The sequence below is a fragment of the Podarcis bocagei genome, assembly GCF_964188305.1.
Source record: "Podarcis bocagei genome assembly, chromosome: Z".
Classification (NCBI taxonomy): Eukaryota; Metazoa; Chordata; class Lepidosauria; order Squamata; family Lacertidae; genus Podarcis; species Podarcis bocagei.
The window spans coordinates 25350171-25369609 of record NC_138140.1 but is presented as its reverse complement, the minus strand read 5'-3'; positions in this window follow the sequence as shown (position 1 = coordinate 25369609).

Below are 19439 nucleotides of genomic sequence, written 5' to 3'. Positions count from 1 at the left end.
GCAATTGAGTCTTTTTCCAATGCTGGAAATGGAATAATGAGTTGTATCCAATTACGTTCTACTCGGAGTAGAATAATTGCAATTAAGAAATCTGTCATGTTAATGAACTTCAGTGGGTCTACTCTGAGTAGGACTAGTATTGGACATAACCCAACAGCAGCAGGCTGCATGTGAAGGGTGCAGAACAAGCCACCAAGCAGACACACAGCAGATATTGCAACTATCCAAACACCTCTTTTAAATAATTCTCTCTATCTAGTAATACAATTGTTCTACCTTCATCTGCCTCCTTAATTACTCCAGACCAGGGGTCAGCAAGGTTTACCTTGCCTGGGCTGAATCACTACCATGGAGATCCTCCATGAGCCAGACCGGCGCAGCGCAGTGCTGAAAATCGCGTCTGCGCATGCCCAGATGCTGAAAATTGCGCCTGCACAGAAGCGATTTCTGGTGTCTGTGCATGCACAGAAGCAATTTCTGGAGCCTCAGAAGAGAGTCCTTGCACCATGTTGTGCCAGTTTAGCACAGCGCGCTGAGACTCACCGAGCGGGCATGTTGGTTCTGGGGGCGGCTCTTGGGCCAGTTAGATGGCCTCCATGGGCTGCTTCTGGCCCATGGGCTGCACGTTGCTGACCCCTGCTCCAGACTGATCCTTAGTCAAATTGTTCAAAGCAGACTGATCTTCCTTAGACAAATCTTTTAGAAGGCACTTTCTCAAGCTGTTCAGTGTCTCAAAATACCTATTATTCACATACCTGGATAAAAGGATTAGGTATGACCAGTACAAATTGACAACTTGGATGGAATTGGGCCTCTTGATTGTTACTGCCAAAATGTTCCCTTAATTTTAATTGTCAGGTCAGGCAGGCACAGTTCACACAGTTTTTCTTTCATCAAGCACCACATTTTTTCTAATTTAGTATAAGATAGTTATAATCTTGTTTGGTTTCCCTTCACTAGCTTTTTTTTCCTCCCACATGCTCCCAGTTATGAAAACTGGAATCAGGACCTTGAAACGTTCTTGAGGAGGTGCATTTTTGGGCTGACATTTGGGTATCAATTCCTCATGGGGAATTTGTTTTTTCCTGTTATCAACCGAGGAAGTCCTTCAAAACAGGACCTTATCTGGAGGCCTGTCTGCTGTCAGTTGCTTAGAACATTCTTCAACGCAATAATAATTATGTTTGTGCTGTATTGCAAGCCTTGATGAAATGTACCCTTTGTGAATTTGGTAATATTTTGTCTACTTTACTGTAGACCTCTTCTCATTTATACATTGCTGTTACAATTCTGTGCCTTTTAGCACTTATTTTGTGGATGATGTGTCACAATAAAAGCTTTGCAAGGAGCTGTTCCATAAGAAGAGTCTGCTGAATTAGACCAATGATCCACCTTGCCTAGTACCTGGTTTTCATAGCGGCCAAGCAGATGTCTGTGGGGAAACCCTCAAGCATGATTTGAGCACCAGAGCACTCTTCCTTCCTGTGGTTTCTAGCAACGGATATTCAGAAGCATTACAGTGATACCTCAGGTTAAGAACTTAATTTGTTCTGGAGGTCCATTCTTAACCTGAAACTGTTCTTAACCTGAGGTACCATTTTAGCTAATGCAGCCTCCCCCTGCTGCCATGCCGCTGCCACACAATTTCTGTTTTCATCCTGAAGCAAAGTTCTTAACCTGAGGTACTATTTCTGGGTAAGCGGAGTCTGTAACCTAAAGCGTCTGTAACCCGAAGCGTCTGTAACCCAAGATATCACTGTTTTTCCTCTGTCCCTGAAGGCAAAGGGTTGTATAGGGTTACCAGACGTCCCCATTTCCCGGGGACAGTCCCCGGATTTGCAAATAAGTCCCCGGACAAATTCCATCCCTGGAATGTCCCTGGATTTCATCTAAAATCAGGAGCTGCTCGGAAGTCCCCATATGATGGTGGTGCAGGGACTCTAAGATCCAGCTTCTGAGCTGCCTCCACCTTCCCTGACCCCAGCAACTAAGCTGTGAAGGGAGGCTTCATGCTGCCTATCGGAGCAGCCTCCCAACTCCTACTTGATTGCAAGCAGAAGCAGGGCAGGGATCTCTCAGTTAGGCAACGGGAAGCCTCCCTTCCCAGCTGAGAGATCCCTGCCCCCTCCTGCTTGCATGCAAGTAGGAATGGGATTGGAGCTGCTCCAATGGGAAGGGAGGCATCGCGCTGCCTGAGCCTTGTCGGTGCCACTGCTCTTGGCCCTCCTTCTCCGCCTTCCATGCCTGACGCATTGCGCACCACTCCCCACCACCACCACCAACGAAGAGCCAACAACTCAGGGGCTGCCCAGGCTCATGGGAAAAGGAGATAGAAGCCTCAAAGGAAGGGGAAATGTGGTGGTTGAGGTCAAGGGAGTGGCCGCCCCTCTGCCACCAACATCGCTGCAGCATCAACGTCCTGAATGTGTACTATTTAATTGATTGATTGATTGATTGATTGATTGATTGATTGATTAAAGTATCCCTGGATTCATTGAAATAAATCTGGTAACCTCAGGGTAGTAGCCACTGATAGCTCTCTCCTCCATGATCATATTTTAAAGCCATCCAGGTTGGTGACCATCACTGCCTCCTGTAGAAACAATTTCAATAGTATAAACTACAGTGGTACCTCGGGTTACAGACGCTTCAGGTTACAGACGCTTCGGGTTACAGACTCTGCTAACCCAGAAATAGTACCTCGGGTTAAGAACTTTGCTTCAGGATGAGAACAGAAATCATGCTCCAGTGGCACGGTGGCAGCAGGAGGTCCCATTAGCTAAAGTGGTGCTTCAGGTTAAGAACAGTTTCAGGTTAAGAACGGACCTCTGGACCGAATTAAGTATGTATCCAGAGGTACCACTGTATGTGGATTTTTAAAGGACCCTTTGAAATACCCCCCCAAAAAAGTCAAAAGGAAATCAGTTCTGACATTCTCATGATTTTCAGATTTTGGCTCTAGAACCACCTCTCATACAGGCCAGGAAGACAAATGTATTTTACCTAAAGCATCATAGAAGGCAACAAATTTACTTCCTGTATTTTTGTCAGATCTCCCTTGTATCCTGCAAGCATACATTTCCTAGGGGAGCATGCAGGGTGCTGCACTTTGAACACTGCCCCCTGAAGCTGCACCTTAAGCAGTGGCGTAGCGTGGGGGGTGCAGGGGGGGCCGGCCGCACCGGGTGCAACATCTGGGGGTTAGGGTTAGGGGGCGCAAATCCACGGGTTAGGGGGTGCAAATCCATGGGTTAGGGGGCGCAAATCCACGGGTTAGGGGTGCAAATTACTTGCCTTGCCCCGGGTGCTGACAACCCACGCTATGCCACTGATCTTAAGCTAAAGCTGGCAGTTTTGAAATACTTCACGAAATGAGGTTCCAGTCTGTGCCTTGGGCTGCTATTTAACATCTTCACATAATGAATGACAGCTCCCTTTGGGACATTTTAATGGATTCCTCAAGAAGGGCATGAAAAAAGAAATTGGTTGTAGTTGCTCAGATGTCACTCAGTGTCTTACGGAGCAAATGTTTATTTGCTGTGGCAGATCTTTCAGCAAGGAATTCAGACATGTTCGTTAAAATAAAATAAAAAAGTTGCATACCACCCCAAACTCCAAGCTGTGCAAGATTCCAAAGTTTCCAAGCACTTGCCCAGGATTTGGTTTTCTTGGAATGAGAGACAGTGGAGACTGTGGTGTCTTTAGGATAAATGGTTTATTTAAACTGAGCCTACGATGGAGGGGCTCACAGCATTAGCATGCTAAGGTTTTGCTTCTCCCATTGCCACAGCCTTGGATTAAGCATGGCTCTCATTCTCTGGTTTCTGCCTGCAGCCTGCTTCCAGCTCACACATATAGGTGCCCCCTGCCTTTTGTCTTTCTCATGGACAGTCAGGTATGGAAGGGGGTCCACCCATTTTCCCAGAGGGCACCATCATTTCCTTTGTCAGTCCTTAGATGGTAATGATGGCCAGTCTCTCATAAAGAAACTTGCCTGGTTAGTTCAACAATGGAGTCTTCCATTAGATTTTAACCCTGTGGATCCAGGACCACAGAAATTAGGGACTAATCCGCCCCCGAAACTCACAACAATATGTTTTTGCACTTCTTGAAAAAGTACCCACATGCTTATCGTGTCGCCTGATTTGGGAGCAATGATTCCCAAACCATGTTATCGAACCACTGCACACTAGTGTCATAAGAAGTTGTCTCTGAGAGGTGAATTCTTCCCAAACATTGTGAATGATCCCTTGGTTTGATTACACGCTGATACATTGGTACTGATTTCTGGAACCCTAAGTGAAGTGCAAAGTTTGTTGTATACTTTATTCTTAGTATTTAGTTGTCCCTGAAGCCATTACAAAAAAATAAAATAGGCAAAACAGAATCAAAACAGGATGAAATGCATTTAAAATAATTATTAAAACCAGACATCCTGTCAGATAAGAGTTTGCTCCCTTGAAGAATTTAAATTATCACCCCCACAAACTTTTCTCCTTAAAATTGCAGCTCTAAAAGCAAAATAAGCCACTTAAAAAGGTAAAGGTAAAGGGACCCCTGACGATTAGGCCCAGACTTGTCACCTAATAAAAAAAGTTAATCAAATACCCAATCAATCTCCCATCTGGGAGATTTAAATCTCTGAACAAGGCTGCTCATAAATTCTCATAGATTGGGCAAACCAGTAAGCAGTGGGGTAAGTCGTCAGGCACATTACTTCCTCATGAACAAATGCCTTTCTCATAGGGGATCTTGGGATAGTGTCCTTCAGCTATAGCAGAGTGCATAGACTGGAGCTGCAGAGATGGAAAGGCTTTTTTTCCATTTGATATTAGTAGTGCTGGTTACATAGTGAGGGCGAGGAGTTTGAATGGGTAGTTTGGCATACCAAGGGGCACATTTGGACAGACAGGCAGAAGTGTTGTCAATACAAAACCCTGTTCTAAAACAGAAGATTTCATGTGGCGAGATGCCATCTCAAAGTCTAAAGAATTCAGAATTTTCAAAGAAAGGTCATGCTTATCAATAACTTGTAGAATTTCCTGATTCTAGTGTGAGGTTGCTCTATTGTAGCATGTCACTAAAACGGGCCCCACTTTTAAATGTTAGCCATTACCTAAGGATGTGCACACTGGCCTTCAATGAACAAAAACCAGCTTCCAAACAGAAAATGGAAGACTCAGTTGCCTGGGGAGCTACAAAATAACACTAATATATTTCTTTTGGGGTATTTCCAGATTCATTTTTGTACAAGATCCCCCATTTTGTACTGTACACCATAACAGATTTGTGAAATGACTGGTTTCATAAATTTTAGCAGTTGGGACCATCTGTCTACCTCCTTTATTCCAATAGAACCTTGATAGACAGATCACTGTATTAATAGCCAAAATTTATTTCTATTTACAAAGCGATTATTCCAATTCCCAGTTGAACTAAAGCATAAAGGTAAAGGGACCCCTAACCATTAGGTCCAGTCGTGACCGACTCTGGGGTTGCGGTGCTCATCTCGCTTTATTGGCCGAGGGAGCTGGCGTACAGCTTCTGGGTCATGTGGCCAGCATGACTAAGCCGCTTCTGGCCAACCAGAGCAGCGCATGGAAATGCCGTTTACCTTCCCGCCAGAGCGGTACCTATTTATCTACTTGCACTTTGACATGCTTTCGAACTGCTAGGTTGGCAGGAGCAGGGACCAAGCAACGGGAGCTCACCCAGTCACGGGGATTCGAACCACCAACCTTCTGATTGGCAAGTCCGAGGCTCTGTGGTTTAGCCCACAGCGCTACCCGTGTCCCACGAAGTAAACCATAAACCTAGATATTTAAAGGATTTCACCTGCTCAGTGGGGTGCCCATCAATTTGCCACTTGTGTTTATTTTAAACCTGTTGGAGTTTAAATTCTGAAACCAATACAGTGGTACCTCAGGTTAAGAACTTACTTCGTTCTGGAGGTCCATTCTTAACCTGAAACTGTTCTTAACCTGAAGCACCACTTTAGCTAATGGGGCCTCCCGCCACTGCCACACAATTTCTGTTCTCATCCTGAAGCAAAGTTCTTAACCCGAGGTACCGTATTTTTCGCCCTATAGGACGCACTTTTTCCCCTCCAAAAATGAAGGGGAAATCTGGGTGCGTCCTATGGGGCGAATGCAGGCTTTTGCTGAAGCTTGGAGAGCGAGAGGGGTCGGTGCGCACCGACCCCTCTCGCCCTCCAGGCTTCAGGAAGACATCCACAGCCTAGGCAGCCCTGTGGGAGGTCCCGCAGGGCTGTCTAGGCTGCGGATAGCAGCCTGCTTCCCAGAGTGTCGGGCGTCCTGAAGCAGAGCGCCCCTCGCGCCGGGCAGACATCCGCAGCGTGGGGAGCTTTGCAGGAGTTCCCCGCAGGGCTCCCCACGCTGCGGATAGCAGCCTGCCGCCCGGCGGGCAGGGGAACCCTGAAGCAAAGCGCCCCCCGCGCCCGGCAGACATCCGCAGCGTGGGGAGCCTTGCAGGAGTTCCCCGCAAGGCTCCCCACGCTGCGGGTAGCAGCCTGCTGCCCAGTGCGAGGGGCGCCCTGAAGCAGAGCGCCCCCCACGCCCGGCAGACATCCGCAGCGTGGGGAGCCTTGCAGGAGTTCCCCGCAAAGCTCCCCACGCTGCGGGTAGCAGCCTGCCGCCCAGCGCGAGAGGTGCCCTGAAGCAGAGCGCCCCTCGCGCCGGGCAGACATGGGCCAGCCCCACAAGCTCGGGGGACAGCAGGGAGGCGCAGTGCCGCCATCCCACTGTTCCTCGACCTGGTTGGGTTTCCCCGACCTGCTTTTGGGGGGGGGAAATAAAGGGAAATTTTTTTCCCTTTATTTCCCCCCCAAAAGACTAGGTGCGTCCTATGGGACGGAGCGTCCTATGGGATGAAAAATACGGTACTATTTCTGGGTTAGCAGAGTCTGTAACCTGAAGCGTCTGTAACCTGAGGTGCTACTGTATAATATAAGGATACAGTGGTGCCTCGCAAGACGAAATTAATTCGTTCCGCAATTCTCTTCGTCTTGCGGGTTTTTCGTCTTGCGATGCACGGTTTCCCATAGGAATGCATTGAAAATCAATTAATGCGTTCCTAGGGAAACCGCCTTCAGACCAGGTCCGGGGACAGTCTGTCCCCGGACCTCTTCTGAAGGCTGGGGGGGGGACAAGGGCTTTTCTTCCCACCCCCAGCATTTTTAAAAACCCTGGGACAGCGGAGGACTTCTCCGCTGTCCGGGCGATCTTAAAATGCTGGCGGGCGGCATTTTAAAATCGCCCCGGACAGCGGAGGACTTCTCCGCTGTCCGGGGCGATTTAAAAGCCCCTGGGAAGGCAGGCAGGGGGGAGCAAAGACTTTCGCCCCCTGCCCGCCTTCAGAAGGTGTTCCCACCCCCCCGCCCGGCTTCGCAGCAGCGCTACGAAGCCCGGCAGCTGGGGCAGCTGTTCCCGCCCCCCTCCCCCCTTCGGAACAGCGTTCGGAAGTGGGGCGGATGGGGCAGCTGTTCCCGCCCCACCTCCCCCCTTCGGAACATCGTTCCGAAGTGGGGCGGCTGGGGCAGCTGTTCCCGCCCCCCCTCCCCCCTTCGGAACATCGTTCCGAAGTGGGGCGGCTGGGGCAGCTGTTCCCGCCCCACCTCCCCCCTTCGGAACATCGTTCCGAAGAGGGGCGGCTGGGGCAGCTGTTCCCGCCCCACCCCCACACTTCGGAACATCGTTCCGAAGTGGGGCGGATGGGGCAGCTGTTCCCGCCCCACCTCCCCCCTTCAGAACATCGTTCCGAAGTGGGGCGGCTGGGGCAGCTGTTCCCGCCCCCCTCCCCCCTTCGGAACATCGTTCCGAAGTGGGGCGGATGGGGCAGCTGTTCCCGCCCCACCTCCCCACTTCGGAACAGCGTTCCGAAGTGGGGCGGATGGTGCAGCTGTTCCCGCCCCACCTCCCCCCTTCGGAACATCGTTCCGAAGTGGGGCGGATGGGGCAGCTGTTCCCGCCCCACCTCCCCACTTCGGAACAGCGTTCCGAAGTGGGGCGGATGGGGCAGCTGTTCCCGCCCCACCTCCCCCCTTCGGAACATCGTTCCGAAGTGGGGCGGATGGGGCAGCTGTTCCCGCCCCCCCTCCCCCCTTCGGAACATCGTTCCGAAGTGGGGCGGCTGGGGCAGATGTTCCCGCCCCACCTCCCCCCTTCGGAACATCGTTCCGAAGTGGGGCGGCTGGGGCAGCTGTTCCCGCCCCCCCTCCCCCCTTCGGAACATCGTTCCGAAGTGGGGCGGCTGGGGCAGATGTTCCCGCCCCACCTCCCCACTTCGGAACATCGTTTTAAAATGCTGGGGGTCGGCAGCGAACGCTCCCGACCCCCAGCATTTTAAAACCTCCCCGGGACAGAGACTTCTCTGCTGTCCCTTGGAGATTTTAAAATGCTGGGGGTCGGCAGCGAACGCTTCGCTCCCGCCCGCCAGCATTTTAAGATCGCCCGGGGCAGGTGGGGGGAAGGCAGGCGGGGGGGAGCAAAGACTTTTGCCCCCCGCCGGCCTTCAGAAGAGGTCCTCTTCTGAAGGCCGGCTGTGGGCGAAAGTCTTTGCTCCCGACCGCCAGCATTTCCCTATGGGCTTTCGTCTTGCGATGCAAGCCCATAGGGAAATTCGTCTTGCGAAGCGCCTCCAAAACAGAAAACCCTTTCGTCTTGCGGGTTTTCCGTCTTGCGAGGCATTCGTCTTGCGGGGTACCACTGTATTAATAATGTGTTCTGGACTACTCTAAGGATGAGCTAAGTGCCTGAATGCTGGTAAGGGTTCACCCCACCATACTCTGAAGCAAAAAACAAAACCCTGAAGGACAAAGGGGCGGAGTCTGAAGCTGCAAACCAAGCACTCAGAGGTGCCCTGGGAGGATATTTTATTTTCATGTTTGTCTATTTGCCTATCCAGTCTCTGTGTGTTTGTGCATAAATTGGAATCCCGAGTGGCCGTTTGCTCCGATTGAGTGCTAAAGAGTGGGTTATCACAAAGAAAGCTGTAAGATAAAACAAAAAAGAGCACTTAGACACAGAACTGATAATGCATAAATACACATACTGCTTGTACTACATATGTACTACATATGAAACATAGGAAGAATATACCACTGGACAAGGTACTGTAGTTATATATGTTTTTCTTGGATTTAAATGAGAAACAATAAAAATTATGGGGGGGGGTAGCAATTATACTACATTTTATGGAGTACTTGAATATTATGGCTGGTAGCTGAGGTGGAATGAAGACCTTTATTTAACATGACATAACTCTGATAGGTCAAACATACAGAGACAATATGTGACCTCAATAGCATAGTTTTGAGAGTGGGTTTTCAGCAGACAAACACAACATACTTTGGAGAAAAGAAAATATTTAGGTTTTGCTCTCAGGTGGGATAAATGAGGGTAAGGTGGGTGGTATCTAGCTGGCTCAGTAAAGATAGATCTCATCACACCAACCACTCAGTACTTAACCTTGTCAGTTTTCCAGTGTCCCATTACTCCTTTTAGCATACCAGCTGCCTCCACTTGCAACACTCAGCAGCAGGCAGGATGAAACTAGGACATGTTGGAGTCGAGCCATATTTTATTATAAAACTATTTTGCATAGATTTCCATATCTATATCTATAGTTGTGAAAACAGGTGCAGTGGGGTCTGCAGGACAAAAGTTATCAGTACAAGCTTATTTTACAGGGTGGGGAGAGGACTGATCTGGCCAGTTCTGACTGAGGACAAACCATATGTGTTGAGGGCAGACCACGTTTACTTGTCACATTCTGGACGTAGTGCCAGCTGATGAAAACATGTCATATGAATAAAAAGGTAAAGGTACCCCTGCCCGTACGGGCCAGTCGTGTCTGACTCTAGGGTTGTGTGCCCATCTCACTTAAGAGGCCGGGGGCCAGCGCTGTCCGAAGACACTTCCGGGTCACGTGGCCAGCGTGACAAAGCTGCTCTGGCGAACCAGCACCAGCGCAGCACACGGAAACGCCGTTTACCTTCCCGCTATAAAGTGGTACCTATTTATCTACTTGCACTTAGGGGTGCTTTCGAACTACTAGGTGGGCAGGAGCTGGGCCCGAACGACGGGAGCTCACCCCACCACAGGGATTCGAACCGCCGACCATACGATCGGCAAGTCCTAGGCGCTGAGGTTTTACCCACAGCGCCACCCGCGTCCCACGTCATATGAATAAACATACAATAAATTGAAACAATTCACTGAGAAAATCAAACAATAAATTTATAAGAACAAAAGCCGGAGAGCAGCAAAAACACACACACAAAAAGCACCTCCAGAACTAAATCTTGACATCTGTGAAAAGGCCTAAACCATGGGTTGGCAAACTAAGGCCTGCAGGCCAGATCAGGCCCAATTGCCTTCTGGATCCGGCCTGTGGATGGTCCGGGAATCACCACGTGGATCACCAGCACACGCGTTCTTTCCCTCTCCCTCCCTCCCTCTCCCTCCCTCTCCCTCACATGGCGGCGGCACCTCCTCCCTCCCTCCTCCTGGCTTCTCCCCGCCCTGCCTAGAGGAGGAAGTGGGCTGGGCTTTGTTGGTGGCAACAGCAGCAGTGCTCGAGCAGCTGCCATTTTAAGCAGCCCCTCTCCGGAGCTCTTTCGCATGCCGCTCATTGTCCCTCCGCCACTGCCGCCAGCCCCTGCCACTCACAAGACACAGGTAAGCAGCCACCAGGGCTCGTGGTGCTCTTGCATCATTTCCCCCACTTCAAAATATAGTCTGGACCCCACAAGGTCTGAGGGACAGGGACCAGCCCCCTGCTGAAAAAGTTTGCTGACCTCTGGACCCTAAACGGTCCCCCAGCGAATGCATTTTTAAAACACCTTAAGTGCTTCCACCTTAAACTTAAATGTTTTAGACATTCCTCATAATAAAAAGGCTCAAATCTCCTGATCATTTTGATCACCCTTCTCTGTTCCATCACCAACCCAACAACAACCTTTTTGAGATAGACCAGCTGGAAGAATACTTATACACTGAATTATGCTGCATGATTCTGATGCCTTCCATTTTCTTTTCTGTCCCTTCCTCTAAAATCCCTACCATGAAATTTCCCTTTTTTCCACTGCCACCGAACACTTCACCGAAGTATTGTTGTGGAATTCACTCTCATGCAAGGTAGTCAGGCTATCAGTGGCTGTGATCTACCTCCACTTTCAGAGACAGAATGCTTCTGAAGATCAACAACTGGAAAGTGCATGAATGGAGAGTGCTGTCATGCTATGGTCCTGCTTGCAGGCTTGTGATAGGCTTCTTGGCTGGCCATTGTGAGAACAAGGGACTGGACTAGATGGGTTGCTGCCAGTGCCGGATTTATGTGTAACCCAACAAGCTATAGCTTAGGGCCCCACTCTCTTGGGCCCCCAAAAAAAATTTAAAGGGGGAGGGAAACTGGGTGTACATTTCCAAAATATAAGATAAAAATAAAATAGAACCTACATACAGTTAGAGATTAATAATTATTTCACTATTCATACACTTCTACTTAATTGTATTTCACTATTAATATACTTCTTAATTGTATTTCAGTTCAACAATTACTTTGATAAAATACATATTTTGTTATGTGCAAATGGCTTTAGATATCTATTAGGTCCATAATTTACCATATAGCATATATCCAACACAAAAAAGTGACAATTTGTTGTTGACAAAGAAAACAGCTGGACATATAAAGTAGCTTAGGGACTCATGAAACCTAAATCTGGCCCTGGTCACTGGCCTGATCCAGTGGGCTCTTCTTATGTTCTAATCTTAGTCTGAGAAATCTCCACCATACTTTTTCTGAGATAATCACGTTCAGTAAAGCCATAATGGATAACTGTGTGTTAATTTATTCTATCTTCAAAGGCCATCCCAGATGCCATTTATTTAAATCTATATATGATTGTTCTTCATTGGCCAAAGCATTGTGATCTGTGTTAATTTAGCCTACAAATTAAAGCAGTCAATAGCATTTGCAGATTTTTACTGCATTCCCCTAAGCCTTCTACCCAAAGATAAATGTTCATTTAGAGACTTGACTGGTACTTCAATATGTGAGGGGCAAAAAAATTGGCACTGAAATATGAATCCCAAGAAAATAATGTATTGTTTATTCTGATTTGCTTTGCAATTACTTTGTGTTATTACGGATTTAAAAGGCCTGCCAGTTAATCACACAAGCCAGTAGTTTTGTAGAACAGATTCTGTGATCTGAATGGGCATGTGCTGGCTGGCTTTGGGTGACCAATCTCAATAGGCATTGGGGAAATCTCTCCAACACGGTCAATGTTGCAACCAGGATATGCACATCACTTGTCTTTAAATATTTCATCTAAAAACTGCCCAAGTAAAATGGAAACAACACCCTGTGGCAAGGATTGGATCTTCCCACATAAAGTGAAGATGCTCAAATATAAGGTAGAATGTGAAGTATTATAAATTAGTGGTTTTCATGAAAATGTTTGCTCTTATTTGTAGAGTGCATATATAAACTAGGCAGTGTAAAGTACAAAACACAAACAATATTTTTTGGTTTATGATCTAAATTGGGAAGCGGGTGGTGCTGTGAGTTAAACCACAGAGCCTAGCACTTGCCGATCAGAAGGTCGGTGGTTCGAATCCCCACAACGGGGTGAGCTCCCGTTGCTCGGTCCCTGCTCCTGCCAACCTAGCAGTTCAAAATCACGTCAAAGTGCAAGTAGATAAATAGGTACTGCTCCGGCAGGAAGGTAAACGCCGTTTCCGTGTGCTGCCCTGGTTTGCCAGAAGCGGCTTAGTCATGCTGGCCACATGACCCAGAAGCTGTACGCCAGCTCCCTCGGCCAATAAAGCGAGATGAGCGCCGCAGCCCCAGAGTCGGCCAAGACTGGTCAGGGGTCCCTTTACCTTTACCTTTATGATCTAAATAAAGTTTGGGAAGGGGAATGGAAAATGCATGACCAGTTAGATAATGATAGAATGAATTGATTTCCCCCCCTTTTAAATCAGGGGGTTAAATATACCAAAGGAGGAAGCAAAACGTTCCAATACTGGAGAGCAACAATTTAACACAGTGGCTAACCATTTTGACGATCATTTTATTCTATGATTAAGCTCTGGTAAATGCCTGAGTGGATCTCATTAGGCATGACATGAGCAACACTCAGCGCAGCAACCTGGACCCAGATTGCAGGTTCATCCCAGATGAGATGGGGCAAGTCAAATCCGTTGGATTAGCAACAGAGGAGGCAGATATGCTAGATACTGATCCAGGCCACAGCATCATAAACACTGCAAATATTTGCAAAGGTTGCTATTCTAGGCAATAAGGAGATGCATCTGCTGGATTTTTTTCTTTGCTGCTGAATGAGGATTTCCCTTCTTTAGAACAATCACTGATCAGCACTTCTACGTCCTGTTAAAAAGAAAGGATGGGGGGAGCTCCCAGGAAAAAAATACATTAAATAAATCACCATCATAACTGGGGAATACTCTTAAGCCCTATATCCATTTGCAGTGAAACAGTTTTTCATTCAGAGGCTTGACTGGCATTTCAGACCAATGCAGTTATCTGAGCAGAACAAAAAATGTCAATAAAAGAAATCCTAAAAATGAGCTTCATTGCCAGGAAGCATGTACTGAAGCATTATCTGGGGCCATTGCAAACAGTAAGCAGACCTGTAACCTGCTGAAATTCAGTACTAATATTCTCTTTCGGCATTCCAAAATTATGATGACGGTGAAGACAAAGCCGTTATTCAGGCAAAGATTTTCCTTAGTGGGTTTTAGTCTTAAAAACACATATAATATACTGACTTCCCAGTCGGTGAGTCCCATGAGAGGAAGCCTGCTCACAGAAAACAACAGCACAAGTTGCTTTGCTCAGATTTAAACACTATTGAGACCAACCTAAGTGTGTGCAATGAAGACTGTGTGGTTGCCAGAGTAAAAAGATCTAAAGACTGGTTGTATCTCCATTGAATGAATACTCTTCACTTTCTGTGGAGGCATACTAAGCTAGTAATTTTGACATAGCAGAACTTTCTCTCAATAATTGAGGGTCATCACTGATGTTTTATCATGAGCAGAAATTTTGTATGGCTGTGCTGTGCACAGAACCCCACCCTACCCCATCAGCCCTATAATTTGCCTGATGTTGCCCCAGCGGCCACTTAGCTTGCCTCAGATCAAAGTTTGCTTCTCACATAAAGTTAAGATAGGGTTTTTTAATTTGGTTAGAAGGAAGTACACTGATCTGCTGTGACCCAGGGCTGTCTCTACCTGACGTGACTGAGGCCTGGATCCACCCAAATGTGTTCTAGATGGCTTGGGATTCAGGCCTCAGCTGAATCCAGTGCACACCCCTAAAATGTAGTTGTCAGTGCATCATTGTCAGAGAGGCATATACCTGTAGACCTCTCAGCAACATATGATGCCATCAAAGAGATATCCTTCTGGACCATCTCCCAAAACTAGGTGCTGAGAGGCAGCTGTTCTTGGGAGTTGTCACTGGAATCTCCCAACCTCAAGGCTCAATTTTGACTCATATGCTTTTTGACATCTACATGAAGCCACTGACTAAAGTCTCAGAGGGTGATGTCATTAATATGCTGGCCACATTTAGTTCTATTTCCATCATATCCAGGTGAAATGGCATTGCTCTTGAACAAGTCCCTGGTCTCAGAAAGGGACTGGATGAGGATGAATAAACATAAGCTCAGTCCAGGCAAGAGAAAGAAAGGGTGAGGGATTCAGCAGAGCAGCTGGCTGCAAAAGGCCTGGTTAAAATGGGTTTGAGCTCTTCCTGAGGTATCAGGTTCAGGTATTCTTGGACACATCTTTGATCCTGGAGCTCCAGGTCACCTTTTTCAGTTATGAACACTGACATTCCTGCTTTCATGACCTCTAGATTGGATTTTGTGCTTTGTTTGGAAAGGGCAATTAATACAAAATGCTGCTTCCTGCAACCTGGCCCAGATTGGCAAGATCATATTAGAGGAAACTTCTTTTTAAAGCAATAATAACAACAACAACCATACTGTGTACCAAAGTTCAAACTCAGCTTTAAGCTTTATCCAATCTGGTGGCCCCCAGATGTTTTGGACAACTCCCATCAACTCGGACCATGCTGGTTGGGGTTGATGGGAATTAAGAGTACAAAAACATCTGTTAAAACTATATTTGAGATCCACTCTTGACACCTACCTTGGGGTATGTATGTATGTATTTTGCAGAATTGCTACCTATTAGAGTCAAGTCCTTCTCAGTTGTTGCCACCTACCCTGAGAGAGAATTGTTGGCTTCTTTTCTCATAATATTAGAACCCTGGGTAATCCAATGAAGATGAATGTTGGAAGACTCAGGGCAGACAAAAGAAAGTTATTCACATAGCACATTGTTTGTTTGTTTGTTTGTTTGTTTGTTTGATTTCTCATAAGCCATTTGGTGAAAGGTCCCAGGGCTGGTAACAAAAGTAACATCGTTTAAAACAGATTAAAAAGTTGCAACCAATTATAGAAACAATTAAAAGCCATTCCGTATATAAAACAATTAAAGCAGTTCCATATAAGAAAACAGTAGCAACAGTTAAAAACTACTCCCCCTATAGAAGCAGTTAAAAATAGTTCCAGTACAGATGTAGACTGGTTTAAAGAGCACCACTTAAAAGGCTTATTGGAAGTTAAGCTATGGAATTCATTTCTACAAGAAGTAGCGATGACCACCAATATAGATGGCTTTTAGAAGGGCTGCACGCACACAATACTTTTAACACATCCCCCCTCCCCAGGTTGCTGGAAAGTGTAATTTACTCCTCGCAGGGTTACAATTTCCTGCACCCTTAGCAAACTACAGATCCCAGGATTCTGTGCCTGTGTGCTTTAAGACAATTTAATGGAGGGTAAAGTTACCAGTGGCTACCAGGTATGATGGCTAAATATTACCTGAAGCATCAGATATGCCTTTGAATACCAGTTTCCAGGAATCACAAGTGGGGAGAGTGCTTCTGCATTCAGGTCCTGTGTGTGGGTTTCCTGCTGATTTAGATGGCCTTTGCTCTGATCCAGCAGAGTTCTTCCTAGTTCTTATAGGATATTTCCCCTCAGGTGGTTATTTTGGTCCCAAAACATGCCTCCTTTTGAAGCCACCTAACAGTGTAAGCGGGCTATTTTTATTTTGGAGGGGAAAAACAGACTTGGAGCCCCAATCTGCAGCGTGCTCATTGCTGCTTTTTGCTTTCCAAATGAAAGCAGTACATTTGGAGAGCAAAGAGCAAACAGCTACAGGGCTATTTTCAGCAGACAACAAGCGAAGGTCTGCAGTCCAGATCATATTCTAGCCAGCCCAGGATGTTTTTACTGATAGAGGCAAGGCAGAAAACGCCACATCCCCCCTCCTCCACTGCATGCCCACCACACTTCTCCTGCCTGCTGCCCAGAAGTGGCAGGTGGGCAGCAGGCAGCAGGTGTGCTGTGGTGAGCACACAGTGTGTGCATGCCAAAGGAAGATGAGCAGGAGGTGGCTGACAAATGCAGGAGGCCATGAGTGGCATCTCCTCCCAGCTGCCTGGAGCCTGTCACACTGAGGCCACTGTCTCGCCTTGTCTCATGGGTGGGCTGCCCTTGCATGCCCCTGCAGCTGCTGATTCTAAAACAAAAAAACTGTCAGGTTACGTTTGCTTGTTTAATTGCATGACTTAACATTGCATATTGTTTGGCCCCTGGAGATAGGTAAGGGCTTGTTGTTCTGCCGGGTCTTTGAAATGAAGATTGATATTGCTTGCTGCTGTTGCTGATCCTTAAAGGGATTCAGATTTGTGTTGGCTTTATTGCTTTTAATACATTGAGCTCCATTTTTCAAGGCTGCAAACTGCTTTGTAAAATCACATATCATTACATTATCTGGAATAAGATGTGATTCTTGCTTCTAGAACCCATCTGAGGATTGAGAGAAAGGAGATGTGATGAAAGGAACAGCTGACTAAGACCAGTTTATATTAACTTGTTTAAGAGATTTCTAAGCCGTCTTTCAGGGTAAAGACCTTCCAAAGTGGCTTCTAAATTTAGGGTTCATTCATATGCTGCATTTGTTTTCCTGGTTATAATGCTAGTGCTTCTGTTCTGGTTTCTTTTCTTTTTTCTTTTTACACTACAATACCTGTTGCATTATGGAAACGTGGCTTTTTGATCAATATGCCACCATTTCAAGCTAAATTTCATTCACACCTGTGGATGTGGTGTGACACAACAGCACACATCATTGAACATGTCATATCATCACTCTTTATTCACATGAGTCCTTCTGTTCCCCCATGATTCACCAACAATAATGGTGGGAGAGAACCATATGCAAGAATTAGCATGCCAGAACTGTATGCCCCAAATTTGCATGACATGATCCATGAAAACCATGGGAAAATTACAGCACAAATCTCCTGTGATTTTCTGGGTTAATGGGGTTACAAATGGGACTTTTTTTCCTGGAAGCAATTAACACAATAATGAGTACTAGACAGATGCTAGATTTCCACAAGTGGCTTTTATGTTATGTCAAAGATCTTACAAAACACTGAAATGATTAGGTAAGGAAACATTAGGGAAATGAAAAAAATAGCTCTGTGTCCTTGTTCCCAGCAGGGGAACATGCACACAGCACCAAATTGAACAGGATTGAATGCTGTGCTCACCAACTAGTGATTAGGAAGCATAATCCTGCAATCCTGCTCCCTGAAGGAGTCTCCCTTGCTAGCATGATCCCCGCAGGGGACTCACTGGTGAAGTAGGGCCCAGCAGAATTGAACTTTGATGGTGAGCAGAAGGTTCAGTCCTGGACTCTGCTGTGTAGTTTGGAGAGGGGGGTGCACTGTATCCATCTGCATGTTTATTAGGGTTTGAAGCTCTAATTAAACATTAGGGCTAGCCCCCAAGTCACTTCAGGGCCTGGATCCAAGACTGGTCAGAGTAGACAGGGTTGGATTGGGCGCTGAAACATATTGGGTGGAGGAGAGCATGCACCATTGAGAGAAAGTCATGGTGGTTTTTGCAGCAACAAGAAGAATGTATAGTGGAACTCCTGCTTTGCCAACAGTTTTCCCCTCTTCACAAATGGAGAGGGAGATTCACACTATCTTACAGCTCCTGTAAAGTGATTTTTTTTAAAAAAAATACATATAGAACAAACCCAAGAACAAAACTCAAAGCAGCATCAGTTTAAAAGCCAGCATAACAGTTTTAGTAAAATTCAGATTGAAGCAGAATGGAGTTTCAAGACTTTGTGTGAAAAGTTACAAAGATGGGGCCATATATATCGAACCTCCATTACGAGAAAGTTCCAAATGTATGGGGCCACAACTGAAAATGCCTTCTCTATCATGACAGCCTGGTGTCCATGGATAGCAAGCTTGCAAGCAGTGACCACTCATATGTCCAATAAAAATGTATTTCTCTGGCTGCTCAAGAGTTTGATTAAAAGCCTGCAGTTTCCCATATTTGAGGAATGACGCCCTGAACTCCGGTTAAGTATCTCCAAACAATTTGGAATATTATACATCTCTGCTATCTTCTTCCAGAACTGGAATTCACTCAGAATGTTGAGTACTTCTCTTGCTCCTGGCCATTCTTTATGGCTCTGCTTCAGATGTGTCAGAACAAGGCTTACTTCTTTTATTGTGAGATGGTGATAAGCAAGGTGGAAAGGCACAGTGTGTTCAAGGGCATAGCAGACCAACGACTTTACAAGGAGGTCCAAGTGCTTCCTCTCAATGGAGACTTGAGTGGGAAAGGGACATAAGGAGTAACAAATGCAACACTTTATATTGTGAGCAGAGAGGAGGCATAACTGTTAGCTTAAAAATGCAAGCCCAACTTCTCCGGCTCATAATCTTTGCTCAAGCCATAAGAAGCACAGTTCTATTCATTAATGAAATTCTGGTTCTGCCGGTCTCTTGCAATAATCACTCGTTGAAATCATGCTCTTTAAATAAATGAAACAGTGTAAAAATCATAAATGGTGTGTCCCAAGGAAGCTGAAATGTTCCTTCATTGGTGTGGGCTGTGTCCCTCCAGTTTTCAATGCTCATTTTTTAGTCTTTTCAAATTTTTTAGGTAGTAAATTTGCCTGGTGCACCCCAACTGCCTTGATGGGACAAAACTCCTTTGACCCCACCCACCTCTGAGGTGAATTTTATTTTGCTCCCCACCCTCCACAAAACTGTATTCAACTGCAGCCCCCTTCCTCCTGCTCCATCAATGAATGGGGAATAGAAAAACAGGCCTGGTTGGGAAAAGCAGGTTGGCATGAGGAGGCAGCTTTTCTCCAGACTAGGTAAACCCAAGAGAGGAACAACCATATCCCTGCTCTGTGAGAGCTTCCTGCATGCTAAGCATTCTGCCCCCCCCCCCCAGCAATTATCTTGGGCTGGTCAATGTGCATAATTCATTC